Source organism: Garra rufa, chromosome 2 (assembly GCF_049309525.1).
Source record: "Garra rufa chromosome 2, GarRuf1.0, whole genome shotgun sequence".
NCBI lineage: Eukaryota > Metazoa > Chordata > Actinopteri > Cypriniformes > Cyprinidae > Garra > Garra rufa.
This window is the reverse complement of record NC_133362.1, coordinates 64,134,865-64,148,503: the sequence shown is the minus strand read 5'-3', so window position 1 is coordinate 64,148,503 and position 13,639 is coordinate 64,134,865. Positions and strand designations below refer to the sequence as shown.

The following is a 13,639-nucleotide window of genomic DNA, read 5'->3' as shown; positions in this document are numbered from 1 at the left end:
ATGTGCCTTCTTCACGACTGGACACCATTGATAGGCTCATTTGTCTAAGGGTATGATTAACATTTTGGGTGCGAGAGGTCTTGGGTTTAAAATCCAGGATGAGTCCGTCTGCAGCTTTGAAAGTGCTCTTATTAATTTGTAGCGTGCATCCTGCTTCCTTTACGAGGAGCGCAGAGGGTTCCAACAGGAAAGAGGCTCGTTGGTCTAGGGGTATGATTCTCGCTTAGGGTGCGAGAGGTCCCGGGTTCAAATCCCGGACGAGCCCGCATTCAGCCTTCATTTTTAAAGTTGCATCCATTGATCCGGCTTTCTTTTGACGTCTAAGTCGCACCCTTTTTCTCAGTTCCTCATCTGCAATTTAAACTTGGTTGGCTGCTTAGCTTGATGGGTTTGAGAGTTTGCACTGAAAGGAGGTATGGTCACAGAAATCGCTCAGATGGCAACCGTCTACAGTTGAACCTTGCTTCACATCTTTCGCGTGACATTTTTGGGGTCAACAGTCGATTGGGAAGTTAGCCCGAGCTGGTGGAGGCATGGCAAAAATGAGTGTCTTAGCAGCCATGTGCATAGTCTTTTTGCATTTGGCAACCAAGGGAGCAAGCAGATTTGTGTGGCTCGTTGGTCTAGGGTTGTGATTCTTGCTTCAGGTGCGACAGTTCTTGGGTTCAAATCCTGGATGAGCCTGTCTGAAGCTTTGAAAACACCTTTTTGGAGGAGTAGCTTTCTATCCTGCTTGCTTTGGCTCAGTTGCAAGGCATCATCATTGTGGTTTTTTCAGTGTCAATGTCATTTACAGCGCTGGTCACTGGCCAGACGTGGCATTGTCAATATAGCTCATTTGGGAGAGTGTAAAGTCTGATTTATACTTCTGGGTCGAACAGGCGCCGTAGCTACGGCCTTTTCTTCGGCCTCTGCCGTGGTACTCCGGTTTACACAAGCATCATGCCCGTGGACTAGAGATGCGCGGATGGGCTCAATCGTCACCCGAATCCGCAGCTTCAAATAAATTATCCGCCCGCCACCCACCCGCACCTATATTTTTCTCTGATTTAGATAACCGCACCCGACCCGCACCCGATCGTCATATTACACGTATTGTAATTCTTAGTTTTGCATGATGATATGATAAATTGATGGTTCATGTTAACAGCAGATTGATTCAGCTGATCTGCAAATCGCTGCACACTAATATACGTTTATCACTCATGATTTTAACTGAACATCTAGATGCGACTCTCCGTAATCTCTGGCGAATTCGGCCGGGTTTTCTCTGTATTAGAGCCGCTCTGAACTTATTATTTGAATGCATGCTTGGACTGAAGTTTACAGGGGTTCACCAGTTTAAGAAAGGTCTGATCGTAAAAATCTGATTCTTTTCATTTTTAAGGTATTGTTTTCATTACAATCTACTGAATCAAATAAGTAATCAATAATAATTATTATACCACTGCGCGCCTAGCCTGACATGCTCTCGCGTATGAATGAACAGGCAGCATCTGGACGCATCAGGCACAATCGTCAAATATATTTCAAAAGAAGCCGGCGCCACGGTCCTGACCACATCACTGTCTTTACTGGGTGTTTTTAAGGAAAATATTTCAATTTATTAACATGCGACTGAATTAGCCATTCATTTTTTGTTGGACTCTCATGATTTTGGCTAATGCAGGACACTGAATGATGCGCATCAGAGACGTGGGTAAACGCAAAGTGACCAATGCACTACACCACTGCATTACCATGCTCAATAACATAAGCACAGGCATAACTCCTTTCAAACTTTATATGGAATGTCACCGTTTCTGTCACCAAAAACTTAGAACAGGCAAACACACACACACACGCACACAAATGAAATCGCCTGCCTGATGAAAGACGTATTTAAAACACGTTCAAGTTTTGGAAAATGTAGTTAATATTTGCATCATTATTGATTTATCTCATCCACCCGCGACCCACCCGCAAATAATCAGAATGCATTTTTTTATTACCCGACCCACCCGACCCGCGGATTATCCGCAGCGCCCGCGGATATAACCGCCATCCGCGCATCACTACCGTGGACACTGCAGACTAGCGGTTCGCATGTGTACTGCACGTCGACGCGGACAATGATGCAGAAGTATAAATGAAAACCAACGCACAGCGGGTACGAGAGGTCCCGGGTTTCTGGAGTTGTATAAGTCGATCCGACCATTGCCATAGTTGGGCGGCGCTGCACTGCAACCATCTGGGTTGGGATCGAGCCTCAAGTCCCTTACCCTGATAAGCTTTGGTCAACACTCGATTGGAAGGGAAGCCCAAGCTGGTGTAGCTGTGGCAGATAAGAGTTTTTTTTTTTGCAGCCATATCTGTCGTCTTCACGACGTCACACCCCTAGGAGTCTTGTTGGTCTAGGGGTATGATTCTCGCTTAAGTTGCGAGAGGGCCCACCTTCAAATCCCGAACGAGCCAGTCTGCAACTTCAAAAGTGCTCTTTTAATGTGTATCTGTGCATCCTGCTTTCTTTACCGGGAACACAGTGAAGAGTTTGGTTGAATGCCTCGTTGGTCTGGGGTATGATTCTCGCTTAAGTTGCGAGAGGTCCCGGCTTCAAATCCCGAACGAGCCTGTCTGCAACTTCAAAAGTGCTCTTTTAATGTGTATCTGTGAATCCTGCTTTCTTTACCGGGAGCACAGTGAAGAGTTTGGTTGAATGGCTCGTTGGTCTAGGGGTATGATTCTCGCTTCGGGTGCGAGAGGTCCCGGGTTCAAATAACGGACGAGCCCGACTCAGTCGTTAAAGCCTGTTTTACTTGAGTTTTAATGTCTATCCTGTAAGTGCCAAAATGGACTTTTCTTACCAGGGGTGCAGCAAAGCATGTCACCGGGTACAATGAATTGTGTAGGTAGTTGGCTCGTTGGTCTAGGGGTATGATTCTCGCTTAGGGTGCGAGAGGTCCCGGATTCAAATCCCGGACGAGCCTGTCAGCAACTTCAAAAGTGCTCTTTTAATGTGTATCTGTACATCCTGCTTTCTTTACCGGGAGCACAGTGAAGAGTTTGGTTGAATGCCTCGCTGGTCTGGGGTATGATTCTCGCTTAAGTTGCGAGAGGTCCCGGCTTCAAATCCCGAACGAGCCCGACTCAGTCGTTAAAGCCTGTTTTACTTGAGTTTTAATGTCTATCCTGTAAGTGCCAAAATGGACTTTTTTTACCAGGGGTGCAGTAAAGCATGTGGCCGGGTACAATGAATTGTGTAGGTAGTTGGCTCGTTGGTCTAGGGGTATGATTCTCGCTTGGCTCGTTGGTCTAGGGGTATGATTCTCGCTTAGGGTGCGAGAGGTCCCGGGTTCAAATCCCGGACGAGCCCGCCGTGGCCTTTGAGGCCTGTTTTCAGTCTGGGGTTGATTCGAGGCTCACGTCCTGACAACTTTTGGTCAACATTCGATTGTAAGGGCTGTCCAATCTGGTGGAGACCCAGCAGAAAGGATGTGGGAGTTTTTTGCAGCCGTATGTGCCTTCTTCACGACTGGACACCATTGATAGGCTCGTTTGTCTAAGGGTATGATTAACATTTTGGGTGCGAGAGGTCTTGGGTTTAAAATCCAGGATGAGTCCGTCTGCAGCTTTAAAAGTGCTCTTATTAATTTGTAGCGTGCATCCTGCTTCCTTTACGAGGAGCGCAGAGGGTTCCAACAGGAAAGAGGCTCGTTGGTCTAGGGGTATGATTCTCGCTTAGGGTGCGAGAGGTCCCGGGTTCAAATCCCGGACGAGCCCGCATTCAGCCTTGATTTTTAAAGTTGCATCCATTGATCCGGCTTTCTTTTGACGTCTAAGTCGCACCCTTTTTCTCAGTTCCTCATCTGCAATTTAAACTTGGTTGGCTGCTTAGCTTGATGGGTTTGAGAGTTTGCACTGAAAGGAGGTATGGTCACAGAAATCGCTCAGATGGCAACCGTCTACAGTTGAACCTTGCTTCACATCTTTCGCGTGACATTTTTGGGGTCAACAGTCGATTGGGAAGTTAGCCCGAGCTGGTGGAGGCATGGCAAAAATGAGTGTCTTAGCAGCCATGTGCATAGTCTTTTTGCATTTGGCAACCAAGGGAGCAAGCAGATTTGTGTGGCTCGTTGGTCTAGGGTTGTGATTCTTGCTTCAGGTGCGACAGTTCTTGGGTTCAAATCCTGGACGAGCCTGTCTGAAGCTTTGAAAACACCTTTTTGGAGGAGTAGCTGTCTATCCTGCTTGCTTTGGCTCAGTTGCAAGCCATCATTAGGTAGGACTGAAATCTTCCTACTTGTGGTTTTTTCAGTGTCAATGTCATTTACAGCGCTGGTCACTGGCCAGACGTGGCATTGTCAATATAGCTCATTTGGGAGAGTGTAAAGTCTGATTTATACTTCTGGGTCGAACAGTCGCCGTAGCTACGGCCTTTTCTTCGGCCTCTGCCGTGGTACTCCGGTTTACACAAGCATCATGCCCGTGGACACTGCAGACTAGCGGTTCGCATGTGTACTGCACGTCGACGCGGACAATGATGCAGAAGTATAATTGAAAACCAACGCACAGCGGATACGAGAGGTCCCGGGTTTCTAGAGTTGTATAAGTCGATCCGACCATTGCCATAGTTGGGCGGCGCTGCACTGCAACCATCTGGGTTGGGATCGAGCCTCAAGTCCCTTACCCTGATAAGCTTTGGTCAACACTCGATTGGAAGGGAAGCCCAAGCTGGTGTAGCTGTGGCAGATAAGAGTTTTTTTTTTTTGCAGCCATATCTGTCGTCTTCACGACGTCATACCCTTAGGAGTCTTGTTGGTCTAGGGGTATGATTCTCGCTTAAGTTGCGAGAGGTCCTGGCTTCAAATCCCGAACGAGCCTGTCTGCAACTTCAAAAGTGCTCTTTTAATGTGTATCTGTGCATCCTGCTTTCTTTACCGGGAGCACAGTGAAGAGTTTGGTTGAATGGCTCGTTGGTCTAGGGGTATGATTCTCGCTTCGGGTGCGAGAGGTCCCGGGTTCAAATAACGGACGAGCCCGACTCAGTCGTTAAAGCCTGTTTTACTTGAGTTTTAATGTTTATCCTGTAAGTGCCAAAATGGACCTTTTTTACCAGGGGTGCAGTAAAGCATGTGGCCGGGTACAATGAATTGTGTAGGTAGTTGGCTCGTTGGTCTAGGGGTATGATTCTCGCTTAAGTTGCGAGAGGGCCCGCCTTCAAATCCCGAACGAGCCAGTCTGCAACTTCAAAAGTGCTCTTTTAATGTGTATCTGTGCATCCTGCTTTCTTTACCGGGAACACAGTGAAGAGTTTGGTTGAATGGCTTGTTGGTCTGGGGTATGATTCTCGCTTAAGTTGCGAGAGGTCCCTGCTTCAAATCCCGAACGAGCCTGTCTGCAACTTCAAAAGTGCTCTTTTAATGTGTATCTGTGCATCCTGCTTTCTTTACCGGGAGCACAGTGAAGAGTTTGGTTGAATGGCTCGTTGGTCTAGGGGTATGATTCTCGCTTCGGGTGCGAGAGGTCCCGGGTTCAAATAACGGACGAGCCCGACTCAGTCGTTAAAGCCTGTTTTACTTGAGTTTTAATGTCTATCCTGTAAGTGCCAAAATAGACTTTTTTTTCCAGGGGTGCAGTAAAGCATGTGGCCGGGTGTCCTTGAACGCTGAGCACCGGGAGAGTTTCTTTTCCAGGAGTGCAATGAATTGTGTAGGTAGTTGGCTTGTTGGTCTAGGGGTATGATTCTTGCTTAGGGTGCGAGAGGTCACAGGTTCGAATCCCGGACGAGCCCGCCGTGGCCTTTGAGGTCTGTTTTCTGTCTGGGGTTGATTTGAGGCTCACGTCCTGACAAGTTTTGGTCAACATTCGATTGTAAGGGCTGTCCAATCTGGTGGAGACCCAGCAGAAAGGATGTGGGAGTTTTTTTGCAGCCGTATGTGCCTTCTTCACGACTGGACACCATTGATAGGCTCGTTTGTCTAGGGGTATGATTAACATTTTGGCTGCGAGAGGTCCCGGGTTCAAATCCCGGACGAGCCTGACTTAGTCGTTAAAACCTGTTTTACTTGAGTTTTAATGTTGAGCCTGTAAGTGCCAAAATGGACTTTTTTTTACCAGGGGTGCAGTAAAGCATGTGGCCGGGTGTCCTTCTACGCTGAGCACCGGGAGAGTTCTGATTCTCGCTTAGAGTGCGAAAAGTCCCGGGTTCAAATCCTGGACGAACCCGCATTCAGCCTTCATTTTTAAAGTTGCATCCATTGATCCGGCTTTCTTTTGACGTCTAAGTCGCACCCTTTTTCTCAGTTCCTCATCTGCAATTTGAGCTTGGTTGGCTGCTTAGCTTGATGGGTTTGAGAGTTTGCACTGAAAGGAGATATGGTCACAGAAATCGCTCAGATTGCAACCGTCTACAGTTGAACCTTGCTTCACATCTTTCGCGTGACATTTTTGGGGTCAGCAGTCGATTGGGAAGTTAGCCCGAGCTGGTGGAGGCATGGCAAAAATGAGTGTCTTAGCAGCCATGTGCATAGTCTTTTTGCATTTGGCAACCAAGGGAGCAAGTAGCTTTGTGTGGCTCGTTGGTCTAAGGTCGTGATTTTTGCTTCAGGTGCGACAGTTCTTGGGTTCAAATCCTGGACGAGCCTGTCTGCAGCTTTGAAAACCCCTTTTTGGAGGAGTAGCTGTCTATCCTGCTTGCTTTGGCTCAGTTGCAAGGCATCATTAGGTAGGACTGAAATCTTCCTACTTGTGGTTTTTCAGTGTCAATGTCATTTACAGCGCTGGTCACTGGCCAGACGTGGCATTGTCAATATAGCTCATTTGGGAGAGTGTAAAGTCTGATTTATACTTCTGGGTCGAACAGTCGCCGTAGCTACGGCCTTTTCTTCGGCCTCTGCCGTGGTACTCCGGTTTACACAAGCATCATGCCCGTGGACACTGCAGAGTAGCGGTTCGCATGTGTACTGCACGTCGACGCGGACAATGATGCACAAGTATAAATGAAAACCAACGCACAGCGGGTACGAGAGGTCCCGGGTTTCTGGAGTTGTATAAGTCGATCCGACCATTGCCATAGTTGGGCGGCGCTGCACTGCAACCATCTGGGTTGGGATCGAGCCTCAAGTCCCTAACCCTGATAAGCTTTGGTCAACACTCGATTGGAAGGGAAGCCCAAGCTAGTGTAGCTGTGGCAGATAAGAGTTTTTTTTTTTTTTTTGCAGCCATATGTGTCGCCTCACACATATACCCTAGGAGTCTTGTTGGTCTAGGTGTATGATTCTCGCTTTAGTTGTGAGAGGGCCCGGCTTCAAATCCAGAACGAGCCCGTCTGCAACTTCAAACGTGCTCTTTTAAGGTGTATCTGTGCATCCTGCTTTCTTTACCAGGAGCACAGTGAAGAGTTTGGTTGAATGGCTCGTTGGTTTAGGGGTATTATTCTCCCTTCGGGTGCGAGAGGTCCTGGGTTCAAATGCCGGACGGGCCTGACTCAGTCGTTAAAGCCTGTTTTACTTGAGTTTTAATGTTGATCCGGTAAGTGCCAAAATTGTCTTTTTTTAAAAAAAGGAAAAAGCCAATAGCTGTTTTAGCACAGTTTCGAACTGGTGACCTTTCGCGCATGGGGTGAACGTCAAAACCATTACGCTACAGAAACTTGTGCGGAGAGGACAGCCAGCAATCTCGTGGTGATTGCTTGTTATTCCACCCAGTTTCAAACTGGGGACCTTGCGCGTATAAGGCAAACGTGATAACCACTACACTATGGAATCCTGCTAAGAAATGACAGCCAGCAATCTCCCCGTGATGGCTTGTTATTTTGTTAACGTAGGTCACAACAGACCCTGACCCTGACAAAGAAAGCAAAAGATACCTACTTCTACTAATTCTGGAAAAAGCCATCTGCTGTTTCCACCCAGTTTCGAACTGGGGACTTTTCGCGTGTGAGGCGAACGTGATAAACACTACACTACTGAAACCAGCTCAGAGACGACAGCCAGCAATCTCCCCGTGATTGCTTGCTGAAGAGCGAATAGATAACTATATCCCTCATCTGACGTCGCAATCAGTTCATGTTTTCCCACAAAAGAGAGACATCGTTTTTGCTCGGATTCGAACCGAGGACTTTTCGCGTGCTAGGCGAACGTGATGACCACTACACTACATAAACGCAATGTCTCTGTTCTTTTAACTCCACTTGGCAGAAGGCCTTTGTAGCGTTAACGAAGAAAGCAACAAATCCCTACTTAAGTAATTTAGGAAAAAGCCAATAGCTGTTTTAGCACAGTTTCGAACTGGTGACCTTTCGCGCATGAGGTGAACGTCAAAACCAATACGCTGCAAAAACTTGTGCAGAGAAGACAGCCAGCAATCTCCTGGTGATCGCTTGTTATTTTGTTAACGTAGATCGCAACAGACCCTGACAAAAAAAGCAATAGATACCTACTTCTAGCAATTCTGGAGAAAGACATCTACTATTTTCACCCAGTTTCGAACTGGGGACCTTTCGCATGTGAGGCGAACGTGATAACCACTACACTATGGAAACCTGCTCAGAGACGACAGCCAGCAATCTCCACGTGATCACTTGCTGAAGAGCGAATAGATAACTAAATCCATCCTCTGACGTCACAATCAGTTCATGTTTTCCCACAAAAGAGAAACATTGTTTCTGCTCGGTTTCGAACCGAGGACCTTTCGCGTGTTAGGGGAACGTGATGACCACTACACTACAGAAACTTGATGAAAATCCACTGTTCTTTTAACTCTGCTTGGCAGAAGGCCTTTGTAGCGTTAACGAAGAAAGCAACAGATCCCTACTTAAGAAATTTAGGAAAAAGCCAATAGCTGTTTTAGCACAGTTTCGAACTGGTGACCTTTCGCGCATGAGGTGAACCTCAAAACCATTACGCTACAGCAACTTGTGCAGAGACGACAGCCAGCAATCTCCCCGTGATCGCTTGCTGAAGAGCGAATAGATAACTAAATCCCTCCTCTGACATCGCAATCAGTTCATGTTTTCCCACAAAAGAGAAACATTGTTTCTGCTCGGTTTCGAACCAAGGACCTTTTCGCGTGTTAGGCGAACGTGATGACCACTACACTACAGAAACTTGATGAAAATCCACTGTTCTTTTAGCTCCACTTGGCAGAAGGCCTTTGTAGTGTTAACGAAGAAAGCAACAGATCCCTACTTAAGAAATTTAGGAAAAAGCCAATAGCTGTTTTAGCACAGTTTCGAACTGGTGACCTTTCGCGCATGAGGTGAACATCAAAACCATTACCCTACAGAAACTTGTGCAGAGAAGACAGCCAGCAATCTCCTGGTGATCGCTTGTTATTTTGTTAACTTAGATCACAACAGACCCTGACCCTGACAAAGACAGCAATAGATCCCTACTTCTACCCAGCCAGTAATGACATGTGGGGCCCAGATGAGGGCTTCATGGGCGGCAAATGTGGGCCCCATTATGGGCTTGCACCCGGGATTCACATTGGGGCCAGCCGTGGAAGCCCAGACTTACTAAAAGTGGGACCTGTAAGGGTACTGCATGGGTCTTAATTGGGCAATTCATGCCAAACCCATTTGGGCCCCACCTGCCCAAAGGGGTTTAAAGTGGGTTTGCACCCTGGATCCACATGGGGGCACGCGGTGGATGCCCAGGTGGGTTTTAAGTAGGATCTGTAAGGGTCTTATGTGGGTCTTAACCGGGCAATACATGTCAGACCCATTTGGGGCCCACCAGTCTGTAGGGGTTTAAAGTGGGCTTGCACCCGGGATCCACATGGGGGCCAGCCGTGGATGCCCAGATGGGTTTTAAGTGGGATCTGTAAGGGTCTTATGTGGGTCTTAACCGGGCAATACATGTCAGACCCATTTGGGGCCCACCAGTCTGTAGGGGTTTAAACCCGGGATCCACATGGGGGCCAGCCGTGGATACCCAGATGGGTTTTAAGTGGGATCTGCAAGGGTCTTATTTCCTGATCATTCACTCTCCCCCATGTAATCCAAGATGTTCATATATTTCTTTCTTTAAGTCGAAAAGAAAGTAAAGTTTTTGAGGAGTAGATTTCAGGATTTTTCTCCATATAGTGGACTTCAGTGGGATTAAGGTCAAGGATAAAGGTTCCAAAATGTCAATACAGCTTTCAAAGGGCTTTACAAGTTCCCAGTGACCCTTATTCCTTGGGTGGGATGATGTAGAGCCCTTTGAAGCTGCATTGACAATTAAATTTGGACCTTCAACCTGTTGGCTCCCATCGAAACATGGAGAAAAATCCTGGAATGTTTTCCTCAAAAACCTTTTTGACAGAAAAAGAGACAGATACAAGCATCTTGAATGACACAGGGGTGAGTAAATTATCAGTAGGAAATATTTGTGTCAGAATTGAACTAGTCTTTTAAAACTGAATAAATACAAAACCAATACATCTACACAATTGTCAAGATTAACAATTTTATTATTTTTAGATGTAAATTTAGATTATTGATTTTTTCTTTACCAGTTATTCAGAGCTCCGAGGTGAAATTTAACTGAAAATGCATTTCTATTTCATCCACATAATTTTATTTCAATCCAAAATATTCTACTGACTCCCATTGTCTCCAAATACACTGGTGTCCAAAATTATTAGAACACTAGTATTTTTACCAGCTAAAAATGATTTTAATTCAGTCATGTCTATCTTGTGCGGTAGTGTTTCAATGGGTAATTTATTTTATATTTCTAAACATTAATTTTGCCATTAAATGTAATAATCCAGTAAGATTTTTGTTTGACAACAGCCAGTGCTCCAAACAGAGATCTGATCTTATCATCATCCGTTCTGCACAGAATGACATTCTGAAACAGAACTAACTGAGACAGATTAAATCTAGAAGAACTGTGGCAACGTCTCCAAGAGGCTTCAAGAGACCTGCTCCTGCAAACCTGAAAAAATATCCGCAAGTGCACCAAGTGCAAAAGCTGCTTTAAACACAAGATGATGGTCACACCAAATGTTGATTTAATTTAGTTAAAAGAAGTTAATTGATAAAGAAAACATTTATGATATTTTTATCAACATTCTCATTTTACCGAATTTGTACACAAGTGCTTAAAACTTTTAACAGTACTGCTTTGCTGGTAGGTTTCTTTAAGCATCTTGGAGATGTTGCCACAGTTCTTCTGGATTTAAATGATGAGATTAGACCTCTGTGTGAAGCGCTGTTTGTTTTCAAACTTATTGTGTCACTGATTAATAAAATGAATGGCAAAATGAACGCTTGGAAATGTAAACTGATATTTCATACTGACACACTATAGCAAATTACAGTATTTTACGATTGTTTACACTCTAAAATAAAAATTTCCACACAATTTGCAAAATTCTACTCCAAGGAGCAAAACACCGCCACAGATTTGCACACCATTACACCAAATGTCTGCTTCACTCTTTTTGCAAAACATTACACACAGTGATTTGTAAAACTCTACACACATTTTGACACCTTACACACAGATAAGGATTGTGAGGTTACTTCCTTGTCATTACAAAGCCCCGGATTGCCAATGACCACACTAATGAACAAATTGGATAAACACATCCACAAGGTGTGGAAGCACACATGTGCTAATTTGAAAACGCAGCACTCAGGTGTGCTATAAAAGGCAGCAGGTGAGTTCAGCGCAGCCCTGATGGATGAATCAGATGCGGGCGCCATCGTCTGGAGAGACGCGGGAATTCAGTCAGCGCGCTACTCTCGCAGTGCATTATGGGTTATCTCTAGCTGTTGAGCTTACATCGGTTGTACACTCGTTTTTGCGGTGCATTGTGGGATTGAATGAGTGCACTCGAGAACGTCCACTATTGTTTCGAACACCACTTAAAATGGCTGTCCCCTCAAATAGTGCACTATTTGAGGGTATAGGGGGCGATTTCGGATACAGCCTCTGTGTGTCGCTGCCACACTGATATGAGCTGAGCACATGGCATCAGTGTTGCCAACTCCTCAGTAAGGAAAGTAGCTATTGGCTGTCCTAAAAGTAGCTAGAAGGCGCTAAAGGACGTCATCGCCTAATTTGCATAACTGACCATGTGCATGTAATTGACCTTATGCACGGACCGTTCTTTAGAACTTCCGCATAACGATAAGCCAGCTCGTTTTCTATGTGCTATATATAAGGTGGACACTATTGAGACTCATCTACTGCCTCGTTCTTATCAGAAACTGAGAAAATTTATAATTGCAACATTATAAACAATGTTAATGGCGTGAACATTCAGTTTCTTATTATTTAACAACATATAATTTAAATGCGGAGCCTGGTAATCCCGTACTCTCTGTATCGGCATAGTTGTACATTTAAATGCTGACAGCTAAACACTATCATAACGTGTTTAAGCTAACGTTAACTAGCTAGCGATACTTCTCTTCAAGGACATCTTAATCGTATTCTTGATAATCACTAACTTGCCTTCATATAGTCATGAACGCATTTTTAAAATCTTGCAATATTTTAAAGCCTTTTTTATTTTCTAACTCTACAGCTGTGAAATAAAATGTACTTCAGGGACTCACTTTTCATTCCTAAAAACGGCATCGGAAAAAAAAATTACTTCACGGAAAACAACGTCTATTTATGGAATTACCCATTTAACCAATAGATGGCAGCAGAGGATTATTTATTGTGAAGCTGACTTTTAAAATCCCTATATATTTTTCAAGACGTCTTGCTTTTCGATTTATTATAAAATTACTAGTATAATAAATTGTAGTACACACAAACAGCCAATAAAGATGAATTATTTAAATACTAATATATAGTTCACTACAAATACATTAAATATTGATGGTATAATAATTAAATAATGCACTTAATATGAATCAATATGAATTTGAAATATTTTATAAAATTTAATAACTACATCTATTAAGTTTTATCTTGAACTGTAAAAGCTAGCCTATATTTAACCAACACAAACTTGCTACTGCTGTAGTTTTGTTACTGTGAAATTAGTCTGAATCATTTAAGCTCTTTTTTTGACATCAGCTTGTCATTTGTTTGGTCCGGTTATTACTGTCAATCATAGCAATGACTCGCGCATATTTAGCCGATTTACTCGCGTATTCTTTAAACTGGCATTTGTCATTCTTGAAACGGTGTACATGGGCGTTTGGTCCTCTTAGACAAACAACCAGTGTTGGGCACATACCTTAAAAAAAGTAATTAGTTACAGTTACTAGTTACTTCTCACAAATAGTAACTGAGTTAGTAACTGAGTTACATCATTATAAAAGTAACTAATTACCAGGCAAAGTAACTATTGCGTTACTTAAAAAAATATATAATTTAATATAACTGTAAAATAAATATAAAACATTGTACACTAGTCTACACTATATTAATGTTGTTGTGGGACAACGTGAGAGACAACTATCAAATTCAACATATTATTATAAATTTTATCATTACTATAGTGTAACTATAAAGCACAATAGATGATTTAGTACTTTAAATATCGTTATCACCTGCGTTCTTAGCCACTAATTTTGTGGCGGCACGTGACGAGGTGCTTCTATAGATTAGTATTACTTGTCACTGACGCAGAGGGACTCTTTTTAACTGGGCATAAATTGCACGTTACTTAAATAATTTTGCCTTTTACCTCCGCGAGGGAAAAT

The 13,639-nt window shown here is 44.1% G+C and overlaps 5 non-coding genes across 5 annotated transcripts; 4 read left to right on the top strand and 1 right to left on the bottom strand.

Moving 5' to 3' along the window:
• The first annotated feature begins 193 nt into the window (after positions 1-193).
• On the top strand, positions 194-265 carry trnap-agg (transfer RNA proline (anticodon AGG)). Its single transcript has one exon. It is a non-coding gene; the product is annotated as a tRNA-Pro (tRNA).
• A 2,629-nt stretch (positions 266-2,894) lies between these two features.
• trnap-agg (transfer RNA proline (anticodon AGG)) lies at positions 2,895-2,966 on the top strand. The gene has a single exon. It is a non-coding gene; the product is annotated as a tRNA-Pro (tRNA).
• A 314-nt stretch (positions 2,967-3,280) lies between these two features.
• trnap-agg (transfer RNA proline (anticodon AGG)) lies at positions 3,281-3,352 on the top strand. The gene has a single exon. It is a non-coding gene; the product is annotated as a tRNA-Pro (tRNA).
• A 335-nt stretch (positions 3,353-3,687) lies between these two features.
• trnap-agg (transfer RNA proline (anticodon AGG)) lies at positions 3,688-3,759 on the top strand. The gene has a single exon. It is a non-coding gene; the product is annotated as a tRNA-Pro (tRNA).
• A 4,311-nt stretch (positions 3,760-8,070) lies between these two features.
• On the bottom strand, positions 8,071-8,143 carry trnaa-agc (transfer RNA alanine (anticodon AGC)). Its single transcript has one exon. It is a non-coding gene; the product is annotated as a tRNA-Ala (tRNA).
• Positions 8,144-13,639: the final 5,496 nt, after the last annotated feature.